The sequence below is a fragment of the Helianthus annuus genome, chromosome 4 (assembly GCF_002127325.2).
Source record: "Helianthus annuus cultivar XRQ/B chromosome 4, HanXRQr2.0-SUNRISE, whole genome shotgun sequence".
Lineage (NCBI taxonomy): Eukaryota > Viridiplantae > Streptophyta > Magnoliopsida > Asterales > Asteraceae > Helianthus > Helianthus annuus.
This window is the reverse complement of record NC_035436.2, coordinates 184,646,132-184,654,440: the sequence shown is the minus strand read 5'-3', so window position 1 is coordinate 184,654,440 and position 8,309 is coordinate 184,646,132. Positions and strand designations below refer to the sequence as shown.

Genomic DNA, 8,309 nt, shown 5'->3' with positions numbered 1-8,309 from the left:
GGTATTTGGGGAGGAAACGATGATCAAGGAGTTGATATGGAGGAAGATGATGGAGTTGATATGGAAGAAGATGAAGGAGTTGATATGGAGGAAGATCATGAACAAGGTGATGTTGACGACGATGGCCGTGAGGACAACTAGGTTTGCTTTTGAATATAATAATACATCTAATTACATGAACATATAGAGTCTACTATTTTAGGTATGGTTTGAAACTTAGAAGAATTCATCGTGAATATTGTTTACTGATTGTCATATCCATTGATGGTTGATTACTTTGTTTTTTTCCATGATTCAATAATATTCAGATCCGTTTGTTGGTTAGGTTATGAATGAGAATTTTTTGAAAATGCATAAAGTTAAACATCTGTTTAATCCGTCTTTACCATCCGTTTGTTGGTTATGGATAATGCCTAAGAACACATATAGCGTTCGGGTGGGGTTTGAGCTCTTTCTACAATAACTCGGTGTCGTTTGATTTTGAACTGAGGTACATCTGAAGCCGAACCGAAATTATCGGATTATAAGGGGACTGGGGGTGGTTCTGTTTTGTTCCATGATGGAGCAAGTTCCACGCGTGGAGAATGTACAAGACCACCCCCACCTACAAAATTTGACGCGTGATAGATGGTAACCGTGATAAAAATAACGCATTATGGATTATTTGGTGATAATTGAATGTGAGGGCGTGTGAGGTTTTATTGTTGGGTGTTGTGAGTGATGACCATTGCCACTAAAAAAGGTTGTGAGTGATGGAAAAATGGTTGATGACATTACGGAATTTGATTGGTGTTGTGAGTGATGAGTGATGACCACCCCCACCCCCTAAAGCAGCCAATTAGTTTCGGTGGGCTGTTTCACTACGGTTTGGTTTCGGTTAAGTTTTTCTCACCCTACTATTATCCGAAGAGATGGAGTAATGATGTCCTTATTTTCTCATTCGTTTATTCATCCAAACATACTCTAACTAATAACTATTTTTTTTATCTTATTTACTATCAAATTTGTAAACAAATTATGATTGTAATTTTGAGTAAACAATCATTAATATTTCAAGTTATGTCCAATAACTTCTAAAGCACTTTTTTTTTAGATAAATGGATTAATGTTTTAATCAATTTAGTTTTTAAAATCCTGTTTAATAATATTGAGTATGTATAACAACTGAAAAATGAAGACAAGAGCCGGTAAAGATATAAATACGTGTGTGTGGTGTGTGTGTGTGTGAGAGAGAGTATGTATGCCTAAGAAATAATTCCCGAGCCCGATTCTCTTGTGATTCCTCTTTAGTTCTCCCTTGCACATTTTCTGCATTTTACACAATCAAAACTCTATCTCCAAATGAAGAATATCATCACTTCAAGAATCTCTATATTATAAACTAGGTTATAACCCGGGAATACTCCCAGGTTGTGAATCTTTATATCTAAAAAAATAAATATACATCTATATATATTAATTAATAAAAATATACCATGTAGTTGTGAATCTTTATAACCCGAGAACTTCCCAGGCAGGAAAAATCAATTTATAATCTAATTATGTCATTAAATAAATTAAAAGACATGCTTTCAAAGGTTATTAAGTGTTTAAATAAATAAGTTAAAATTTGGTATCAATACTATCAGGTACCAATGTTGAAATTAAAAAGACATGTTTTCAAACGTTATTTGGCGTAAAATAACACTTTTTTCCATGGGGCGCCTCCTTCCTTTTCTTTACATGTGCACCCCGATGTTATGCGATACGGTAACGGTTAAGCCAAAACACTTACGAAGAAATGAGTTGAGCCACTGTTTCCTTCATCCCAAACAGCCCCGTAAACGGTACAGAGTGAACCAACCGAGCAACTACGTACCATCGCTAATCACCATTGTCTTGCGTCCGTAGTTCGTCTACGCCGCCTAAAGACGACACAACCATCTGAAAATATACTACCATAGTTTCAATCAAAGCACATTAATAACCATTGTTTTCCAACATCATATAAAATAAAATAAATTAAGAAAACAAAAATAATGAATATTATAATTAATGAAAAATAATGGTAACCACATTGCAGTATACAGAAGTACTAAACAATTAATAGAGTTAATATTAACCCATGACAATGCCATGCATAATACATGTCATAAATTATTAATAAATTCTATCTACACATGGAAGAAACGTTACCTGAAAGAACATAGAAAGCCTATATCAAAGTATATAATTAAGTTTTTTCTTTCATACATGGAGTATAGTTTTTGAGGTATGTTATAATAACCCTATTTTTTGTAACTAATACTTATATACTAATAAAAGTAAAAAAGAAAAAAAGGAAAGGGTTATAATGGCCAAATAAAGCGTAACATTGTTTTTTAAGTCACAATCTGGTTGAAAGTTTAGTTTTGTTCAAAGGTGATAATTTTGTGACATGTGTTTTTCCATTAATCTGATGTGGCACAAAAACCACATATTGTCCCTAAATCATCAATAATTACTTTAGTATGTTGTATACATGATTACAAAATTGTTACTTGCCGTGAGATTTGTTCATTATTTATGCCCTCAACAATAGCTTTTTACCATCTAATCAATTAATTTTCTAGAATAAAAGGGACTTGCTATGAAGGCAAAGTAGAAATCAAATATCTAATTTCGTTCGATATGCATAGACTATATTATATACCCAATAGTGAAAAGAGTCAAATGGAATCACAACAATATTCTCTTTTAGTTTTGTCATATGAAGGACAAACCAAAATTTCATGCAAAAATACTTGGAACTACAATGCAGAAACCACTACGGCCGGATCTATATCAGAACTAATAAATAAAATGTTATTTCAGCTTAAATTTAGCTTTAGCAAGCAACTATTATTGAGCTAATAATGTTTAAAAACGTGCCATATGACCTCCAAAGAGTGAACTCCCAGGAATGAGAACCTACAAAAGTAGTACCATGAAGTACATTAGCGACAACATAATGATGTATAAATTAATCTATAAACTGAATACACAGTATTTTCTTTATATCAACATCATTCTGCATCTTCTTGGTTCTCTTCTTGTTGGACCTAAGGGCCTTTTACCTCTCATGGCAAACAGATCTTTTTCAATCCCCTCTGCTGTGATCGAAACAGAGAATCTTTTCGGTTTTAGCTGACCACCTTCTTGTAGAACCAGTTGCTTCTTTAGCTTGTTTTTTTAGCAACCCTATTTTTGTAACTATATTGTTTTTGTAGTCACAATTTAAGCCTTAAATATTTATAAAATTAATTTATCTCGCGGCGGATAACGTTCACCACTGCAGCTTATGCGCTCCCAGTAAGTTGGTTAACATAACTGCTCACCAACAAAATTTAGAAAGGTAAGTAAAGTAAGCGCACGCTTCGTAGTGGGTTCATTTCATGCTACTGGCAAAAGTGACTTTTATGGTACTCGTAGCTTTGTGTGTACCTCTACTTTTTTATGATAAATTAAGCAGCCAAACTGAACCAATATGTGGATCCTCAAGAACTTGTATATTGCTATAACATCTTTTAATAGTTTTGCAGCCATAAATAAATATTAAAACTATTGATTTCTTGGAGGATATTAAAACTATTTAAAACTAACTGAAGCTTGCATCAGGTCTTGTAGCTCAGCATGCACACTAAAGTATAAACTGAATACAAAAACAAATTTGCCCAACATGCAGTTAAAAGGTAATGAGAATACTAACACCTATGTTTTTATTATGAAAATGAAGATGAATTGTAACCGAATAACTTAAAAGAAAATGGGTCACATGGGTAATAATAAAAAATAATAGGAGTAAATAGTGATAGCCTAACTATTTTATATAGTAAACTAATTTTAAGTCATAAGTTTTAACACAACATATCTTCATTTTACAGTAGTTATACATCCATCAGGTCTGAATGACTTACCACCGAGGCTTTCATATGTTGTCCAGGCGTCTAATCATGTAGTTACGCATAGGCCATGACATGCACTTCCGATCTAAGCCGGAAAACCTTCGTCACTCATAATTGGATGCCCATCATCATATCTCCAGTGGCACGCCTAACGATAAGATAAAACACACAAAAAATATGTTATTTAGACTGAAGCAACTATGATATCTAGTTAGATACGAACCTGAAACGTTTTTGGAAAGGTTTGACTTGTTTCCTTTTAAATTTAGTTTTTTTTATTTACTCGTTCGGTCCTCAACATGATATCTTGAAACAACAAAAACGGATGTGAATGCCATTTGACTATAAGCAATAAAAAGTAACCCGCAGTTTGACCCAGATGTTTAAGTAAAATGCCATTTTGTCCGACTCGTTAACCCGCATCTGGATCCAAAAGGCTTGAAAACTTGTCAGTTTCATCCGACTCGTTAACTCAATCCATTTTTTCCGTTAAGTCAGGGGTATTTTCATCTTTTTAATTAACTTAAAGGGCAGTTCAAACCTTTTGGATCTAGATGCGGAAAAACAAACATTTGGATGAAAGTGGCAAAACTGGCCAAACCTCAGCGACAAAAATGGCATTTTACTCTAAACAAAAATAACATACCAGCATCCTCCTATTTCTCTGCCAATGTTGCAGTTGCTCCTGTTGAGTGCGTCTCGGTACAGCAGGGCGTTCATCACTTTGAAGAGCCCCACTTAAGTTCTTTGCAGCAGTGAAATCATTTTCCTGAAGATTAGTGCAGTCTAACGGTTTACATAATCCAAAATCTGATAGTTTCATGTGCCCGAATTTATCAAGGAGCAAGCACAGTTAAAAAACATTACATTTCTGATAAAAAAACCGTCACGTGTTTGTATGAACTGAATTAAGGAAAATCGTTATAACCTCTGAATATAGTTATGTTTGTGAATGGATTCGATTGCCAAAACAGTTTCTCCGACATAAAACCTAGCTTCCTCTTCGGTTAATGTATCTTTTCGCATAAGTAAAGTCATTATATCTCCACCAGGTAAATATTCCATTATTAGGTAAAGATATTCCTCATCTTGAAATGAACAATAAAGTTTAATAATGCAATTATATCAACTTCTGCAAGTAGATTTCTTTCTGCTTTCACATGTTCAACCTAAAAACAAAGAAAGTAAGAACCAAACCAACTTTAAGCGTTTTTTTATAAACTGTTGACGATAATCGGTTTGATAAATATAAGCTATCACCTGTCCTCTACGAAGCATTTCAGATTTTTTAAGTTTTTTCATTGCATACACATTGTCGGTAGTCTTCTCCCTGCATATTCTAACATGTGGAATACATTAGAAGTAAAATGGTCAACAGGTCAAAGCAGGTCAAAAAAGAGTTGGTAAACGTGACTTTTGAATATCGTTAACGAAAGAAACTACTATATACCTCTCCAAATGCACCTTTTGAATATCAAAAAGAAAGGCTCCCCAAAATTCTGCACTTGCTGTAAATCATAAAAAAAAACCCGTAAAAATAAGATTTAAAAGAAAAATACTTAAATAAGGTTATGGTAGAGTAGAAAAGTTCTAGTAAAAACAAATTTAATATATTAATATAAAGTTTGAAGTTGAAATATTAAGTGAACTTCAACGAAATAAAAAAATAACAATATATGAAGGGGATTTCGAATCAGCATAAAGTGTTTTTCTTTCTTTGCAAACTCATCACCTAAACCAAGCAGACGTTTTACTATATGCCGCAAAATGAAAGTCATGAGCTTATGAAAATGTAAACTAAAGGCATGCAAACATCACATTATTGTTTAAGAATGAGTAAAAATACAACTTAAAAACATCAAGTCTCTGTATAAAATATATAGCTATAAACAAAACAAATGATCCCTACTTCAATGCAAATTAAAGTGAATAATCAATTACCTTACAATATCAGTACTTATTTCCTCCAGGTCCATATATGATGTTGTTCAGTACTTTATTTCCAGACTCATATGCCTTTTAAAAACAAATAATCATTAGCAGTAGTTATACAACCAGCATTTAATTGTAAGCCGATTTTGAAGTGAATGGTCTATACCATGTAAAACTCCTCATACATCTATAACTCGTTCTTCAACTAATGTCTCACCCACCCGAATTGCCGGGAAGAATGGTTGCCCAAAGTTTTGCACATGTTGTATAAAGCAATATACATGTAGATATCAACTCTTTAGTATTACTACAATAACTAAACATGCAACTGAATAAAAAAAATAGCAATAAACGCAAACCACCTGGTTCAGTTGTTGGATTTGTTTGATTAGTCTCGAAAGTTTTCTTTTTAACACAAGTTCACATGCACAAGTCCAATAGTGGAGAATGGAGATTAGTCTTGTTAAAAAATGAAAAAGTCAATAGTCAATGATTTACCTACAGAGAATAGAGTCCAGACTTTAACTTTCTGTCGTACTTTTCATCTTTGTTAATCTGCATCAATTACATAAAAATCATATTAGTTATAACTTACATAAAAATAACAATATATGAAACGAATTAAGACATCTGAAGCATATTTGGTTGGAAATCATATAGTTGCGTCTACTTAGAGCAGCATAATATTAGCATCTGATGACCCCATTAGCATAGCTCTCCACCCACCAAGAATTGAAACTTGATCATCCAGATGACAGGTCATTATTATACTTGATTCTTACTTCATCGAGCAGCTCTTATAGCATTTTGAAGGAAATTAGACACCATCACCTGCATTTAAAACAAAACTCATCAATGATAATCCAACTTCCAGCAATAAAAAAAACGCATACAACCAAACAAACAAAATCATTCAGGCGTTCATCCAACCCTTGGCATACATACTTTAAAACCTTCAGTACATCATCAACCAGGCGGTATCGGGTATACCCGTTAGTGTGTTAAAAAATACCAATGGGCTCGGGGTTTTTTGTCATCCCCAAACATGAAACAAAGCACATGAGTAAATTATGAATGGAGAGGAATAAATAAAAATCAAACTAACACTTGGCTTTGAGGTCAAGCAGACTCCTTATTGTTGAAGTGTAAAGAGAGAATGGGCAGATTAAAGAAGCCTCCTCGTTGAATGAATACATTTACGTTGCAGATCAGAGGTGGATCACAGAGTGTTTGGGCAAAGTGTTTGCAAGATCGATAATCAAAACCGAGTAATAACGATTCTAAAATGGAAATTTTAACTCACAAAAGAATGAAGTGATTGACAATTTAAAGTGTGTGATTAGAAAAAGAAATATATATAATATTGCCCTACCACTCACTGAAACGTCTTGTTGTTGACATCCATGGTTGAACCATAAGTCATACGAACGAAGACCTAAAATTTAGTCACATCCCCAATACGAATAAACATTTTTATTTGATCACATAACCCAATCTTATCAAGAAACCTAGATAAACTCTAATGAATAAATCTTACTACCTTCTTGTTCAATTAATTAAAAAATTAAAAAAAAGAAAAAGAACTAACACTCTAAATAAAAAAGCATAAGAAAACAGAAGATGAAGTTGAATCTCCATGGTTATGTACCGGAAAACAGAAACCCTATTCAACAATCAGATAGTTCGTTGGTGCCCTGCTCAACACCATCTTCAAGCCAACCCTAAAAGGTGAACTTCATCAACAGGAAACCACAGAGATGGAGAAGAAGCGGCTTCAATGGATAAGAGAAGACACAGAGATGGAGAAGAACGAAAGCGGCGATGAAGTATGTTAGGGTTTACAAAGAGTTTCGGATTTAGGTTTGTGAAAATATGGAATTGTGTGGAGGAAGAAAGCGCTCAAAAAAATATAAGGGATCCGTTTTCAAATTTGGAAAACCCATACATCCGACCCGATAATAAACGGATCCCGCGTACCACATCTTTTTTGGTTTGTGTTTTTAGAGTTTTGGTTTGTGTATAAAGAATTGAGATGTTTCCCTCCTAAATCAAATTGCCACATCAGCCTACATGGCCAAATACAAATGCCACATAGCCCAAATCCATCTCATTTATATATATATATATATATATATATATATATATATATATATATATATATATAGATAAAAAAACAAAATAGGAGTATCCACCTAAAATTTAACGCTTGTCAACTCCATATTATTTCTCACTATTTTTTATTATTTATAATTAAATGTAGAAGTCTTTTTTTATATGCTTTCTAAATAATAAACTAATACATCGCTATTTATGGTATCTTTAAAAAAAAATTACAATTATTTGTAACATATTTTATAGTATTTAAAAAAAGATCTTTAATTTGAGTATAGTCTTGCTACACGTTAAAAAATCAACTATTTATAAAATAAAAAAAAGGTAGCTGTTGTGTTGTGTGTATAACATATATAATTATAT

General features: G+C 33.0%; 1 long non-coding RNA gene across 11 annotated transcripts; it reads right to left on the bottom strand.

Annotated features, from left to right (window-relative positions):
- Positions 1 to 1,159: 1,159 nt before the first annotated feature.
- Positions 1,160 to 7,700, bottom strand: LOC118491159. Of its 11 annotated transcripts, XR_004890657.1 has the most exons (12): positions 7,483 to 7,700; positions 6,561 to 6,665; positions 6,001 to 6,389; positions 5,844 to 5,918; positions 5,353 to 5,410; positions 5,163 to 5,232; positions 4,831 to 5,071; positions 4,549 to 4,671; positions 3,915 to 4,050; positions 2,898 to 2,928; positions 1,775 to 1,923; positions 1,160 to 1,308 (listed from the first exon to the last, which is right to left on the bottom strand). It is a non-coding gene; the product is annotated as an uncharacterized LOC118491159 (long non-coding RNA). The 11 variants fall into 11 exon arrangements; XR_004890656.1 differs by lacking the exon at positions 1,160 to 1,308 and having other exon boundaries at positions 1,600 to 1,923; XR_004890655.1 differs by lacking the exons at positions 1,160 to 1,308; positions 1,775 to 1,923 and having other exon boundaries at positions 2,459 to 2,928; positions 6,001 to 6,239; positions 6,333 to 6,389; positions 6,505 to 6,665.
- Between the last annotated feature and the right edge of the window lie 609 nt (positions 7,701 to 8,309).